We start from the raw sequence: 17,422 nt of genomic DNA, 5'->3' as shown, positions 1-17,422 counted from the left end.
TAAGACATTAATATGTGCTTTAAAAGGTACTAATAAACAGCTAAGATGCTAGTAATATGCATGTTAATAAGCATCTAGTTAATAGTGAGAACTGGTCCCTATAACTGAAGTGTTACCAATGATTTTTAAAAACTGAAAATAAACAAATCATTGGTGTACATTTTACAAAAAAATGTCACACTTAAATGGACGTTGCTTAGTGTTTCTGTGCAAGTAATTTTTAAATCTACTAGAAATTGAGTGAAAATGTAACACACTAATAATTTTTTCAGTGTAATGCAAAATTAAAGTAACTGTTTGGATTTTAAGCATCTCAGGAGAATCATGATCCCAACTAAAAGCAAACAAGCTCATAAAACACTTCAATGTTCAGTTAAAACAACAACAACAACAAAACGCAAACACAAACTGATGCACTTACAATTGAAGTAAACCGAAACAATGCACTGAAAACACTCCAGCAGCTTCACAAACAAACACTTCATTACCCACAAATCTGAATTCCAGTCATTCACAAACAATGCTTGGACTCTCTCTTTCACAATTAGCACAATCTCTACCCATTAATTACCACTGTGAATAACCTGTACAGGAACGCTGTGGGATCTTCTGCATGCCGTCATCAGTTTCAGCGTCCCAATGCATTTGTGCAAATCATTCATAAAACATAAATACTGCAGTTCAATGCACCAATTCACATAATCATTTTAAAAAGTTATTTCTTCATGTTTTTATAAACAACCAGATGTTTGAAAACAGAATTTATTATCTTTATGTAATGGAGTGTTAACATTATTGGATACATAACCTTATACAAACATGATCAGTAAGCACTTTCATCAATGAAATATCATGTTCACATGTATAATATTTAAGTCTTAAGTGACTGACGGAGCTTGCATTTTCATATGCAGTTAATAATAATACATTCATACAACAGATGCTTTTTTCCAAATGTATGCACATACAGGTGATTCATCTCAAAGAGGCTACAGAATAAATGTTTCTTACTTTTTGAGTAATTTAGCCGGGCAACTTTTTTTTGAGCAATGTGGTTTGGGAACTTTCCCACTGAGAATAGGTAACCTATTTCTATCTAGATACTTTCGATCAGTCGTGGGCCCGGTGTATCACCTGGTTGCCCACTGACACCAACATTAACTAAAGTTGCGCAGCTACATTGCTCAAAAAGTTGCCCGGTGTATCATCAGCGTGACACAAACCTCAGACAAGTGAATAACATTACAAGGCATGATAAAGCTTTATTTGTCATTTTCCGCCCACCACTGACACACTCCATTCCTGACTGATTACATTTTAGGGCACGGCAAAGTGCAGAGTGTTTTTTGAGGAGACCCAGACATTGTTGTTGATTCACAATGACACGGCACCACCTCACTCACACAGGCGCAGGTGTGTGGGGCACGAGGATGTTGATGTTGCCTGTAGAGGCGTGCTCAGGTTGGGCCGTGCATGAACATGATTCCCAGCATTAGCAAACATTGGCTTCTTCTCTTACTCGCACTGATAAAAAGGGAATTAACTGTGCGGATTCATTTCGTGGCACAGCATACATTTTGGAAACTGAGTTTCCGGAGAATCCGTAAAAAACCGGGCCCGGATCCTGATGCTGTTCCTAGACTACAGGTTGAAATGCACAAAAACATACATTTTTAACTCATGATAACAAAATAATCCAGAAAAAAAAATCTACTGTTTTCCTGAGTGAAATTCCAGGTTTTAGGGTTGCACAATATTTTACCGAGTACAGTGTCCAAGTGCACCAATCTTTCTCTTGCTTTTCATCACATTATAATCAGATATCTTTTTCCACCTGCAATCACTAATGGTCTGTTTTTTAGGAAGGCTACAACTTCACTGTTCAACATATTGTTTCAGAAATGCAAACAATTAAATATTGACATTTGAAAGTCATTTGGCTGGATTTATGTTGCTACAGTTAACCCAAATGAAAATATGTTTGTAAAGTATATTATTATTTTGTAATTTTTTTTTCACATGGGTTTGAATCAGATTTGGTCAGATGGTCATTTTACACCCAAACGGTGCATCTTACCCACTGACTTGAGACAATCCTGGGGCAAACTGAGCCACGGGAACACTTTAAGAAGCCATGTTTTAGAACCCTTTGTCATAGATACATTCTGATCATTTAAAATGATAGGAAAACTTTCATTAGGAGAGGATAGATACATTCATTGTACTTCTGCGTCATTTTCCCTTATCTTTTGGACCACATACTGTAAGTAAAAAGTGACTAATCTTACTCACTCAGCCCTATTAAGTATTAGACATTTATCTAGAACAATTATACTTTTTTTTAAAAACTATCTATAGGCCTACTATTAATTTGGTTTTAATAGAATCTTATGTGTTATAGTCATGGTTATCAAGACAAGTGATTATAATGGGAAATGAAGTTAATTACAAGAATGAATATTCTTGTATGTAATATTGCAACCAAAGACAAACAGCCAGGTCAGAAATGTGACATGCTCACAAGGACTCATAAATCATAAACTCTTGCTGACAGCAGTGACCTTCTCTGAAAACATTTGCATGGGTAATATGCCTTGGTTAGGCTGTTTAACAACATTATACCCCCTACTTACAAGTATTTAAAAGTACCATACAAATTATATTAATAATTTTTCTAACTTAATTTTTCAAAATTAAATTGCACTTTTAATTCAGTAAATGGCATCTAGTTAGCTGCGTACAGTATTCTAATAATGCATGCATATTATGCATACAGTGCACAATATACGTACTGCAAACTACAGAAATAGTATGAGTGATGTGCTAGCATGCTATTCCAAACAGAGAAATACAAGTAGGAGGATATTTTCTCATCACTCTTAATCCAAACCTCCCTGGTTCCCAGTGCAGTAGAAACAACACTTGTTAAACACAAGAACAGCTCAAAACTCCCAAACTAACAATTGCAAAAATACCACATTAGGCTCCTCCCACAGCACATGGACCTGGATGGAAAATTCCGGTCTGAGAAAGAAAGGCCTTTGGCACCGTCGACCTCTTATGATACACACGCTTCAGTGTCTGATAAGGCCAAGCTAAGAAATATAGTTCTAGAGTCAAAAACTAGACCGAGTTGATCACAAACACCACAGCTCTGTAGTGAACTGCAACAAACATAAGCAATCTGATCCGCATTCAAACTGAAAGAGACCCTCATAAGTGAATGATTCGAGCAGGAGCTTACACTCGACATACAGTTCAGCATCAATTTGATTTAGATTAAAGTTTTGTATTTTATTTTTTGTATATATATAATTTTTCAGTTAAAGAAAAAAAGTTATTTTAGTGTTTTATATTATTCGTTTTAATATTTAAGTAGCCTTTATATTTTTATTTTATTTATAGAAAGTGTTACAAAAGGGTGGTTTAATATTTTATATACCATAAAAATAATATATTATATATATATATATATATATATTTAGTTATGTCAGTACATCAACTTAAACTAAAGTTATGAATGCATAAATCTAAAAAAAAAAAAAGCTAAGGGTTTTTCTTGTCAAATGATTTTTATTGTTTTCATTTTAATTTTAGATAGAGGTCAAATGTTTTTGTGTGTTTTGTTTTTGTGTATATTTTTTTTAAACATGTTTATATATTTTTAATTTCTCCACCAAGCATGTAGCTATAAACTATTATTTTGCATGCTCTCTGCACAGAATATATGAGATGCTGGCTTAGTTTTTGGCAAGAAGGAAGGCATTTTATTGAGCAAAATAATGCATGCCTATTGACCTTAAAATGCTCACTAAGCTTGTGTGCTTATTAGTCAGCTCAACTCTTAGATATTCAGAACTCACAAAGAACTCTTTATGTACATTATCTGTTATGCAGTTACAAGAGCCATTCGTTTGTTAACTATTCATCTCTAGCCCTGCAGACACACGCACATGCACACTAACACAAACACACTATACTTTCAGCTGCATTAATTATGCATCGATACGACTTGAATTATTTATGTTAATTCAGATGTTCTGTTTGGAAGGTTCTGCTCCCAAAATTAACTTGTCACATAATTAGTTTAACTCTGTTTGTCTAGGGTTATGCGAGTGCCAGCCCTCAGGGAGCGCTGACACATGTTGTGTGTCATGCAAGAATGAATATGAGTGAAAAAATCCTCACCAGTTAAAATAAAAATCGCAATTTATGCAGTCTGTTCTGTTTAAGAAAACTCTTACTCACAGCTTTCTAATGCAGATTACATAACTCATACTTGAGATCTAGCTGATGGCAGACAAATATCACATTAAAGGGATACTTCACCCCAGAATGAAAATTTTGTTATTAATCACTTAACCCCATGTTGTTCCAAACACAATTTACGCTATTTGGGTGAAAACCGGGAGGCTTGTTACGGTTGAACCACTGATGGCAGATGGGACTATTCTGACAATGCTTTTCATTCTTTTCTGGATCTTGACAGTGTATTTTACTTGGCAGACAATAGGACAGTCACAATCCTCCTGGTCTTCATCCAATATATCTGAAATTGGCTTTTAAGGGGTTTGGAACGACATGAGGGTAAGTGATTAATGAGAGAATTTTCATTGAGTATTCCTTTAAGTTCATCATGAAGTTGCTCTCTTGATGTTGCCTTTCCAGCAAGCTAGATGTACACAGTTAATGATAACATTCACTCAGGAAAATAAAATGCATTCATATTTCTCATGTTTCTAAATTGTATTAACATGCAGCCAAATGTTTGCAGTGAAGTAAAACACATATATGGACTATGTAAAGTGTCAAAAATCATATGTTTAAACTATATACCAGGAACACTGTTTCAGAGTGCAGAAGACAGGAATTGTTAACTTAAACTAAATAAAAAAATATTTTTCTAATTAAAATAAACCTGAAATGAAACAACACACACACACACACACACACAAATGTACCAGCAGTGATCCAAGCATCCTGAGACTGTCCTGGACAGATAAACACACTAGTGCAAACACAAACAGAACAATCAGTGTAGATCTCAGGGACTTGTGTTAATGTTATTCTTGTGCAAAAGCCAACTTTCTCCCCATAATGATGGTAAACTTACCTGGAGATGTGAACAACACAAAGACGGTGGAGACACGACCACACACAAACACAACAGTGTGATGTGTGGTGTTTCAGCTCTTCCTGAGTGCACAAAAACCAGTCCGATAAGACCAACACCTGAGAGTCAGAGATTCACAACATCTCAACAACCTTCAGGAAATGAACAACAGGACATGCATTTAAGTTAACTACTTAACTCGAGAAACCAGTTATCCAAGTCAACATGCAATCCGTTCTGACTTATACAACCCCACCACAAATAAAACAATGTGTTTTATCACCAAAACCGGTCCTGGGAGGAACAATGTTGGAGGCTATGAGTCAGCAAGCACCAGAATGTCCAGTAAAATTTTAAGTATATCACAGGCTATAATTTGTTTTGCAGGTTAACATACTTAGAAAACATTTAAAGCAATAGTTCACCCAAATGTAAAATTTTCTGTTAATTTTCACACCCTCGGGCCATTCAATATTGGAATTGAATTGAACCGGTTCATAGAAAGAAACTTTCAGGAAGAATCAGTTTGTGGAAAAGAAGTGCATTTCCCCATTGCCCATTTCTCTAATTACAGGCAATAATGTTGTAAATATGGTTCAGTTTCTCACACAGACCAATCATCTCGCTTTGTAAGAAATCAATGTATCGTCAGGAGCCACGGGTATTCATTTTGTGTTGATATGCTTTTGTTATTCTCAAAATGTGCGACAGATGACTTGCATTATTAGAATAAACAAGGACCGCGGTTTCAGCTAAAAATTTTCTTTACTGTTCTATTCAAGATGAAGTCAGATAAGTCCCTTTAGAACACCCTTGCAACCACACAGAACACCCTAGATACAAACAACATTCTAAAACCCTCTAAGAAAACCCTAGCAACCACTCAGAACACCCTAGATACAAACAACATTCTAAAAACACATAAGAACACCCTGGCAACCACCCAGAACACCCTAGATACAGACAACATTCTAAAACCCCCTAAGAACACCATAGCAACCACCCTGAACACCCTAGATACAGACAACATTCTAAAACCCCCTAAGAACACCCTGGCAACCACACAGAACACCCTAGATACAAACAACATTCTAAAAACCCATACGAGTACCCTGGCAACCACCCAGAACACCCTAGATACAAACAACATTCTAAAAACCCGTACGAGCACCCTGGCAACCACCCAGAACACCCTAGATATAAATAACATTCTAAAAAACCCTACGAACACCCTGACAACCACCCAGAGCACCTTAGATATAAACAACATTCTAAAAACACATAAGAACACCCTGGCAACCACCCATAACACCCTAGCAACCAACCAGAACACCCTAGATACAAACAACATTCTAAAAACCCCTATGAACACCCTGGCAACCACCCTAAGAACACCTTAGCAACCACACAGAACACCCTAGATACAAACAACATTCTAAAACCCTCTAAGAAAACCCTACCAACCTCCCAGAACACCCTAGATACAAACAACATTCTAAAAACACATAAGAACACCCTGGCAACCACCCTAAGAACACCTTAGCAACCACACAGAACACCCTAGATACAGACAACATTCTAAAACCCCCTAAGAACACCCTGGCAACCACCCAGAACACCCTAGATACAAACAACATTCTAAAAACCCATACGAGCACCCTGGCAACCATCCAGAACACCCTAGATACAAACAACATTCTAAAAAACCCTATGAACACCCTGGCAACCACCCAGAACACCCTAGATACAAACAACATTCTAAAAAACCCTATGAACACCCTGGCAACCACCCAGAACACCCTAGATATAAACATTCTAAAAAAAAACCCCTATGAACACCCTGGCAACCACCCAGAACACCCTAGATACAAACAACATTCTAAAAAACCCTACGAACACCCTGAAAACCACCCAGAGCACCCTAGATATAAACAACATTCTAAAAATACTGTGTAAATCATTGTGAAATTAATTTTAATCAGAAAAAGAAATGAAGTGGTTCATTGAGGAGCACTTCAAATAGAAGTGAAAGCGCAGAGCTTTACAGTGTCTGTCCCGTACTGAAAGTCCTCAGTGTTGAGAGGCTTTTACTAAATAAAGATCTTATGCAACAGTCCCTGCTGAGAAAGGGATCACACACTGCATTCATCTGCATCACTTAGAACACCAGACGGCCTTGAAGAAATACAATTCTCACCAAGACAGAAGAAATTATCATTAAAAAAATGCATTAAAACACATTCTGGATGCTGACTGATCAACATGCCATTCATTGTGGTGCTGACACACAAAAACAGCCATTCATAAAATAAGATTTTAATAAACTTAATATGGTCACAATATAACACCTGTGACCTAATCGTTTATATAGGATATGTGTAAGTCTTATTTGTATCCCAAATATAAGCATACCATTCAAGTAGATTCCTCTATGTTTTTATGACTATAAACTGTGCTAAAAAGGAGTTGACTGGTGTGTATTATTGCCTGAATGTGAATATAATTCAATAAGTCAATATAAGTTTTGAAAGCAAAAACTAACTCTGTATGGGCAGGGCCGGATTTACCTCTTATAATCGTGATAAAGGCAAAATAAATTTTTGGGCCCCTCTTTTCTATTAATGAATAATATTACCACCCCAGCAAACAAAAAAATATTTCAGAATCAGTGGAAACCATTACAGTGTCCTCTATTGCAATACGCATGAAGTGGTTCGGCTTGCGTCTAGTCACTGAAGATCAAATGTAGTTCTTAATTCGTTTAAAAACAGAGACAGACTGTTCCATTAACAGGCTCCAGAGTTGTTGGCTGCATTACCACTTCAGGAGTGCAAGATTTCTCGAAACAGAAAAGCAAGCATAGGCTGCGGTGTGCATGGTTTGGCATGGCCCTTTATAATCTCTAAAAAGCTGACATCTCAGTTCATCGTGATCTCACAAACCTCAGTCATACCATAATTAATATATGCACAATGAATCTTTCATAATGTCTACACTTCGTGTGTTATAATGACTCTTCCTATGCTTGGATCTGTTAATTGTTTTTATTTCGTTTCCTTGTTGCTTTTGTGCAACAGCGGAGTAAAACATTTTTATTATTAGATATTTTATGTTAAGATTTTTTCAATTTAGGTTAGGGTTGGGGTCATTTTATTCTCCTGCATCCTGAACACACACAAGTGTCTATCTGCCTGCACTTTCCCATCAAGTCCTGCGCAGCACTCGGTTGCATCAGGTCCCGTGGGAATGCAGGTCTCTAGCCTGAAGCACACTGGGAGAAACCAGCACTGTGGCCCGCCCAATTACACTGCATATCCCATACGGATCACGAAAGCCATATACAAGTTTAACCCTGCCACCTGATGAAAACCGATGGGTTTTGCCAGATAAACACAGGTAAAAATAATTATCATATCATCTTGTAGTATAACTAGCTACTTTGAAACATTGTATCTTGACAAACTGGAAGCTGCTGCACTGTAAATTTCACACTGATCATGTGACTGACATGAACAGATCAGATTACACAACACAGATGGAGACATCACAGGTCAAATCTGACCAGTTGAGGTGCTTTGACCAAAAATATCTAAAATACATATTAGAAATATTCTTAAAAAACAACAAATATATTATTATTATTATTATTATTATGTTTATATATATATATATATAGGTTCATTGTTTAACAATATTAATGCATTTAAAAGGAAAAAAATGACAACAATAATTTAAAAAAGCGGATAAATGAATATATGACATTTAGAAGCACTATTCACTTCAAGGACACAATGTACTATTCTTGTATAACATGATATTAGTTTGAACGCAGTCCAGCAGAGAGAACAGGAGCAGCGCAAAGCCACTGTGACTCACCAAAAGGCCTTGAAAGCTTCATAAATATCTAGTCAGACCACATACGAGAGCAGCGTTGTTTCTTCTGTCTGGACAAACAGCTGGCTGAGAACCTGCAGAGAGCGTCCAGACACGGGTTAGTAAAGCACACCAACCAGCAGTCTGCAGTAAACCAGCCACACACACATGCTTTGCATCGCACAGGAGTCAGTTTACGTGCCGCTTCAATGCATTTTCAATGAGAGGAGAGAAAATTGTGCTTGACATACAAGCTGGCATAAAACTCACCAAATAAAAAAAAAACACCTTGTCACCCTAGTTTCAACTGAACACTGCCTTTTATATTGAGTTTGAATATTCAAACAAACATATGCAAAGGCAACAACCTCTTTAAAGGAATAGCTTGCCATTAAATTTCACTTTCATTGTGTTTTTGGTCTGTTTTGAAGCACACATGGGAATATAGATCTCATTTTGTTACATGGAAAACAAGCTGACATGCTGTATTGCATCTCATTATGTTTCTCCAGAATTAAGATCATAATAAATGGTTTGAACAGCAGAATTATTTGTGTGATGCTATGGATATGTGAAATGGAAATAAGTCATTTATGCATCAAATGCACTAAGGTCTAATGATAGTTTGTTAAAGGATACATATGGACGGATAGATTATTGTTCAAAAACATGGTATTCCCATGACATCTTGTCAAAAACATGGTAATACTGTGGTGCTTTTGGCACTTAAATATGTTACCAGGGATAGTAATGATCTCTCTCCTGAAATTCAGGGATAAAGAGATAGTTTGTGAAGCTCATGGTGAGATTTGGTGCACACTACACCAGTATAAGTGAACGGGACACCAGGAAGCTCACAGTTGTGTAACAGACATCCATCAGCTCTCTGCCCACCAGCAGGTTCACATGTACAGTACACACATACTCAACACTGACATGGGGAAACCTCACAGAACTACACTCATCTGCACATACAAATCTATTATAAACAATTTATGGATCATACACCAGCAACTGTCAACATCATATGTACCAGTGACGAACCAACCACTAACATTTAATAGCGGTGACAGACATACAGCATTTATTTAAACCCCTAATGGAGCCTCTATAGCTGCTGATGGAAACTAATGCATCCGTGAACATTTATGAAGAGCGCAGATATAAATCTTAATCATGAATCAGCTACTAATAACAAACAGAGCTGCAGATGTGTGAAGAATCGTTTGTAAATGATGACACGCACAGGACGCAGAACATCAATCATGCGATCAAAGAAGCCGCCGCCGCGCAAACGCAACACTGTAACATTGTAAACACACTCACTCACCCTGGCGCGCGCGTTTCTGTGTTTATTTCTCTCTGTCAGAGATGTTGTTGTTGTTGTTTGTGGTGATGTTGTGCTGCTGCTCCTGCTGCTTTGCTCGGGTTCTGCACTTCAGCCGCTGTTTTAATGCGCCTTTAAAGGCGAAATCTCTCTGACAGACGCGAGCAGCTTCCTCCGACTGATATGGAGCTTAATTTGCATATGGGGCGGGGTTTAGAATTTAAAGGTAACGACGTCAGCCGCCACCTGACTGCTGCTGAAGTGCAATGGACCGAGAGACAGTATGAATGTGTAATTATGTATGGAAACCTTAAATGACGCCTTGGCAACTAGCTGAAAAAAAGTTTAAGATAAAGCACTAATAAAGCACATAAAATAAATTTTAAAAGGAAACCTGATAATATTATTTAAAAAAAATCATAACTAAATCGAAACTATAAATCGAAACATTATTTTAAATATGTGAAATATATTTTTATTCATGTATAAAAATTAATGATTAAAAAATGCTTAAAGTTAAATTCTCTCTCTCTCTCTCTCTCTCTATATATATATTATAAAATGTATATAAACTACACCTGAACAGTAATATAAAAAATAAAAATTAGATAAGCACATATCAAACTGACTAAAATAAATACATAATATAAAATACCCAAAATGTAATAATTTATTTCTGTTTTACTCAATACACATTTCATACAGCGCAGAATAATTAATAAATATGATCAATATATTGCCTTCAGTAAAACTCTGTCCTAATTTCTTCTGACGGGCCTGTGGGCATGACCTGTGTGCCACCCCATCAGCTGTCAATCAAACACAGGATGTGATGCTGTGTCGAAATGATCAATAACATAACCCACTGCACCAACATATGTGTGTGTGTGTGTGTGTGTGTGTGTGCATTTGAGGGTTGTATGTTAGTATGGCCTGTACATGTATATATGTCATTACAGGTTAATAATGTGTTAGGGAATTACTTAGTTGACATATTTTTTTATATGTACTGTTCAATATGATTTAAAAATTCAGTCTTGATTCTAAAAAGTCAAGTGAAAATTTAATGATCTGTGAATATATAATTTCTTATGAAATGAACATGATTTTAACTGATATTCAGCTCAGAATCTGAGGAGAGTTGAGGTTAAATAGCACGTCTCAGTGTGACTCAGTGCTGGGACACAGAAGGGAAGCTGATAGCACCATGTGGAAGTGCTGGGTATAATACATCTATAAGAATAACAAGCAGTGGGAAATCTCACAAAACACTTCCTGTTTGAGCGTATCGCTAATTCAATCACGCCATCTCCACTGAGAACAGCACGTCAAAGTCTCTCGCAGACCATTCTGTTGCCTGTGACCTCTGACAGATCACATATACATCAACATATCAGTCAGAAAACAAAGCTCCTGTTTAAATTCACCGTCTCCTAGAGGTCTGGAAACAGGTTCTGATCACAACTGTGTGTTTCACACGCTGAAGTCAACAAGAAACTGCTGAATAGCTTCACAGAGGTCAAACAGACAGGAAAAAGGTTTCAATCCTTTCAATCATTATTCACCCTAAATGTCCAACAAATAATAAAAAAATAATTGCAAAAGCACATAAAAACTTAAATAAACAAAAAACGGCTTACAATATTATGACATAAAATCTAAAAAAAAAAATGAAATAAAAGATCTAAATATTACAATAATATTATAATAATAAAAAATATAAAAGTATAAATCTATACTCAAAACTAAAAAAAATGTATTCCTGGGAAAATATGGTAACATCTGGGAATATGATCCCGTCATACCATTTTGCATTGCATCAGTATTTTAATGTTTTAATGCTTTACACACACACACACACACATATATATTAAGAAAACGTTTATATTTTCTCTTGATAGCCTATATGCTGATTGCTTTCTACAAGACATCTGTTTGACTTCGGATTGATCTTGTTTAGTTGAGTAATTTCTCGATTTGACCCTGATCTCGTTCTAAGTTAACCCCGGCTGTGTTTATTAATACATTCAGAAACAGAAAGCTCAGACCATTATTTCTTCTCAGGTCATGACGCACGTCAGGATTCGTCCTGAGGGTTATTTGTTGCTTTTATTGTCCGAGTGAGAGGAATAAATCAAGCTGTTGTGATAGAGACTCGGGGGAGATGTTGTGCAGTCATCGGTCTTTCAGCGCTGATGAATGTCTGGAGGAAGACGGGTCACCCAGCAGCGCGACACAAACAGGTTCTGGTGTTCCGCTGAGATCTGGGACCGAGGCCCGCGCGCAGACTACACAACGTCGCGACCGGAAGTCATTGTGTTGATGAACTCTGAGTCGGAGAGCAGTCGATCCTGGCCGAGCTCCAGACGCTATTGTTCATCCGTGTGAAGTGTGTGATTATCCGGAGTCTCCGTTTCTCTTCCTTCACTTTCACACCTCGGCCAATCACAGCGCGTGCTCTCCCTGGAGCTCCGTTCAGCTTATTTTTAACCCCAGAACGTAAAATTACACTGAATTTGTTTAGTTTTGCTTAGCTAATTTTTATTTGGCAAGTTTTTGCACGAGCATTTTTTAAACACACATTTGGAAATTAAGTAAATCTAGTTAACTAAGTCAAGTAAAAATAAAAATTTAACTTGACCTGTTAAATTTTATTGATTAAATTTAACTTACAAATCTGATATAATTGAGTAAAATCAGTTGTTCTTTTAAATACATTTTACTAGTTTTATGCATTGCTGGTAATTAATTGTATTAATTAAATTAAATTTAATGTTACCATTATAATGTCACAATAATACCATGACAATGTGTAGTTAAGAGTCTTTTATTAGGAACAAATAATGCAAGAAATAGCCAGCACACAGAAACCTAAGATCACTCACAGCAATAGTAAACATCAATGTTCAACGGCTTATTAAAAACAGACAGAAACTTTTCAGAAATTCATAAGAACAATCCTAAAACTAAAACCCTAAAACTCACTGGTTGTACTTCCCCAAAACAACTTGAAACTATTTAAAATGAAAAGATAAACATGTACTTTGTTCTTTCTAGATCTTATTGTTGGTGGCCTTTCAAGCAGGGATACAAAATTAAATACATTTACTGTTTCTGTGTATTTCAGGCGTTTAACCAAGATTGCACCATGCTTGTAACCATCTGTTATCGACATCAAACCAAATCGAATGTGTGTCGTACTTGAATGTGTGTGAATGAGATTTGAGAGCAGCTGCAAATGGGAATAAACTGTGAATGAAGATTAAAAACTTTTATGCAGCTACTGAATTTTTCAAGGTTTTGAAAGAAGATCTCCATTGAACTTTTTGGACACAGTTGTTTTTCTTCACACATTTGCCTAAAACTTCAAAACTTCCAAAAAAAAAGATTGCTCTTTTGAAACTGTATTAAGACAATTCTGTTCACATTGTCTGCTTTAACTGAGATAAAAACCCTTCTGATTCAGTTCCAGGAAAAAACACGAAGGAAATGTTTTGTCCCCTGAGCATGTCTTTGATAAATGTAGAGTAAATCTGACATTATTGTAACTCTATCAAAAAGGCTCAAAATGAGCTCAGGAGAACAAAACACAACACAAACGATCAAAAATAAAGGAAGGAAACGCTTCAGGAATAACATTTAAACAAACAGGTTTGTACGCTCTCAGAACAAAAGGTACAAAATCTGTTACTAGGGCGGTTCCTTTTCAAAAGGCACACCTTTGTACCTAAGTGAAAACCTTTTGAAAAGGTCCTGCCCCAGTGACAGCTTTTGGACCTTTTTTTAAGAGTCTAAGGTGATTATTGAATCCTTCAAAGTTTATGTAACACAGTTTATCCAGTTATTTGCAAAATATTATTTCTAATTTTGCTCATAAAATTAACTGTTTGACATAGTTTGTTTAGACTTATACTTAAATAATTAATAATATGTTAATCAACTCATACTTGAAATACTGTTTAAACTATTATGCTCTGATTGAAATTTGGTGAGTTTTTCTTGTTTAGAGTTATGAATGTGCATGCAAAAAAAATTTTTGTAAGGCTGAACAAAATTGGTGTTATATTGCGACCTCCATTAATGATTTCCATGCAGTTTCCAAAAAACATCAATAACGTGTCAAAAAAAAACAACAACAACTTTATTGTGGCTTGTTGAAGACTAAAATATGAAATACATGAGAACTTATGAAATGCAAGACATTTTGTCTTTTCTTCTGAATCATCCAAGGAAAATTCATAGTTTCATCATCTAGCTGAGTTTCACAGTCAAAACATCTGTCAAAGTTCGGTTTTGGTTTATTCGTCTTTTGATCTCAAGATGTTTCTAGACTGAAAAATGTTGTGAGAAACCGATTTTACACTCTTTGAGAAAAAGACAACAAAAAAGGCAGAAGTAAATAAACAGTACTTACAGTAAGTGCAATTAATGTAAGGTACTATTATAACAATTATTGCAACGTGATCTCATGAGAATACGTGTGTATTTTTACGTTAAATGTGGTTCTACAACACGTACATTTACTTATGTTTTCATGCACATAAAAACGTACAACTTTGACGTATTTATAGCAGTAAAACGTACATGCGGATAGTCACCACAAATACGTTTGTGTGTGCATGGAAAACAATATAAATAAGACAATAAAAAAACGGAATTATTGCATTTCTCACACATTTTATATTTTTAGGTTGAGGTTTTCTGTTTTTGCATGAATCTTTAGTATTTTTTTTTTACTACCCAGTCCTCTGCAGGGGGACATCTGATTGTGTTGTTACTTCAAACCTCAATCTGAAAACAACCACAGACAGTCTTCAATGAAACTACTGAGCTGTATAAAACAGAAATCATTTTCTGGCACCTTGACATTTCTTCACGTCAGCATTTCCACCGACTTTGACAGATGCATTTTGGAATAAGAGAGTTTTTGCACACTTTATTTGCCAGCAAATTAATGCTGAACATATTATGAACTGTGATCGATGAAAAAGAGCTTGTGTTTGCACCAAGGTTTTCTTTTATGGAATAACAAGACAAATGACATATTATGGAATATATGACCATATGCATAACCGCTGTAAACAGACAGAATATGATTTATGAAGCATTCGGCATGTGCAAAACAGTTCATGAGGGGAGAAAAACTTACCAGATACTGAATCCACATGGAGTCATGCCTGACAATATGATATTTCATAACATATAAAGTGTTTTCTATCAAGTCTGGTAAATATTATTTCATATTTGAAATGACTGAAAAACAATAAAGGTAAACTGTGAGTGGAGCCTGTGCAAAGAAAAACATATTAGCATGTGAAAACAAGTGTGATAAAGGTCACAGAGTGTGAAACCAGTTTAACCAGTAGACATACATTTCTAATGGCTCACCTGTGACACAGTGACTCACAAAAGAGTGTCTGAAAACCTTCAACAAGGAAGACTCATCTTCTTTATGCATAAAATATTAAAGATTTTGGTAATAGTTTACAATAAGGTCCCATTAGTTAGTGTTAGTCAGTGAGCAACACATCTGTTACATTATTCATTCATCTTTATTAACAATAGTAAAAATAAAATATTCATTGCTAAGTCGTGTTAGCTCAGGCGCATTAAATAATATAAACAATAAATCAATTTATAATCAGTAATAGAAATAGTCTTTTAAATCAAAATAAACTTGGGTCATTTACATAATATTGATAGACACAACTTTTGTTTTTATGATGTAGTAAATGTTGAAATTAATATCAACTAAGATTAATTAATTATTTAGGAGTATTTTTATTTTGTTAGTTCATGCTAACTAATGTAGTAGTAAACCCTGATTGACAAGTAAAATCTAAAGCATGAAAGTTTTATCAATCTGTTTACTGTGTATTCAATTAATAGATGACTTTAACATGATCTCACACACACACACACACACACACACACACACACACACACACACACACACACACGCACGCACGCACGCACACACACACACACACACACACACACACACACACACACACACACACACACACACACAGGATAAATGTATATTACAGTTACTTATGGAAATGTTAACAATTACAAAGGGCATTACATATAAATATTTTCTGTAAAAAGAGAGCTTTAGGCCACAACCTGATGAACAGCTGAAAACATTCCTTAGACATTAAGAAAAGTAATCAAAAATGTAATCCGCTACATTAACTGAAATAGCTACACTACTTATTAAATTCTCAATAGGGTGACTCCGAAGTGACCTTCCCAACACTGCATATTAATGGGTTTAACTTTAATAACAAACAACACATAAAAAGCAGACTATATAGTTATAAACTACACATTAAAAAGGTGACAGATAGTGACAGACTAGTATGATTATTACTGTTAATTTGTTTTTTTATTTGTTTGTTATTTGACATCAAGACAGTATGTACATTATTTAGAAAGCAACATCTTTATAGCCACCCTTCATCTACAAACCATTTTTACATTATTTACATTTTGAAAGAAATGTGGCCCTCTTGTGGTAAATGTAGTGTCTCACAGTCAGCAAATATCCACTTTTTAAGAACTGAAAACAAATATATATATATATATATATATATATATATATATATATATATATATATATATATATATATATATATATATATATATATATATATATATAAACTTAAAATAAAATATTCTTTAATTAAAAAAAATGTATATACCGTAAACATCATTTATTATTTACTTTCAATTTATATAGTTTGAATATATTTATATTTATAAAATACATACATTCTTTTTATTTAATATTCTTTATTATTATTTTATTTACAATATTTACCACATTTTAGAATAATAGTTATCAGCATGATGGAATTATAGAAATTAAACAGTTAAAACATATATATATATGCAGGACGTATATAATATTGTATTTTGTGTGTGTGTGTGTGTGTGTGTGTATATATATATATATATATTGTATATATTATTACATTATTATATATTGTAATATTATTTTATATAATTTTGTAATTACAATTATTTTATTTATCTCTACAACCATTTATTCTCCTGAAAGGAAAAACAAAACAAAATAATTCAATAACTACAATTTTATATAT

The 17,422-nt window shown here is 34.9% G+C and overlaps 2 protein-coding genes across 8 annotated transcripts in view; one reads left to right on the top strand and one right to left on the bottom strand.

Moving 5' to 3' along the window:
• LOC127935311 (solute carrier family 45 member 4-like) overlaps positions 1-10,482 on the bottom strand; it is a 46,197-nt gene extending 35,715 nt beyond the window's left edge. The window contains exons 1-2 of one of the 2 annotated variants that reach the window (XM_052533070.1): positions 10,317-10,482; positions 8,990-9,081 (exon numbers count right to left, since the gene is read on the bottom strand). The gene's annotated coding sequence lies outside the window, so the exon portion shown is untranslated. The remainder of the gene's footprint in view (positions 1-8,989; positions 9,082-10,316) is intronic. The other variant, XM_052533071.1, reaches the window with a different exon arrangement.
• LOC127935318 (60S acidic ribosomal protein P1-like) overlaps positions 1-17,422 on the top strand; it is a 568,794-nt gene that overhangs the window by 223,741 nt on the left and 327,631 nt on the right. The window lies entirely within an intron of this gene.

This window comes from Carassius gibelio, chromosome A19, assembly GCF_023724105.1.
Source record: "Carassius gibelio isolate Cgi1373 ecotype wild population from Czech Republic chromosome A19, carGib1.2-hapl.c, whole genome shotgun sequence".
Classification (NCBI taxonomy): domain Eukaryota; kingdom Metazoa; phylum Chordata; class Actinopteri; order Cypriniformes; family Cyprinidae; genus Carassius; species Carassius gibelio.
This window is presented reverse-complemented; position numbering and strand designations above follow the sequence as displayed.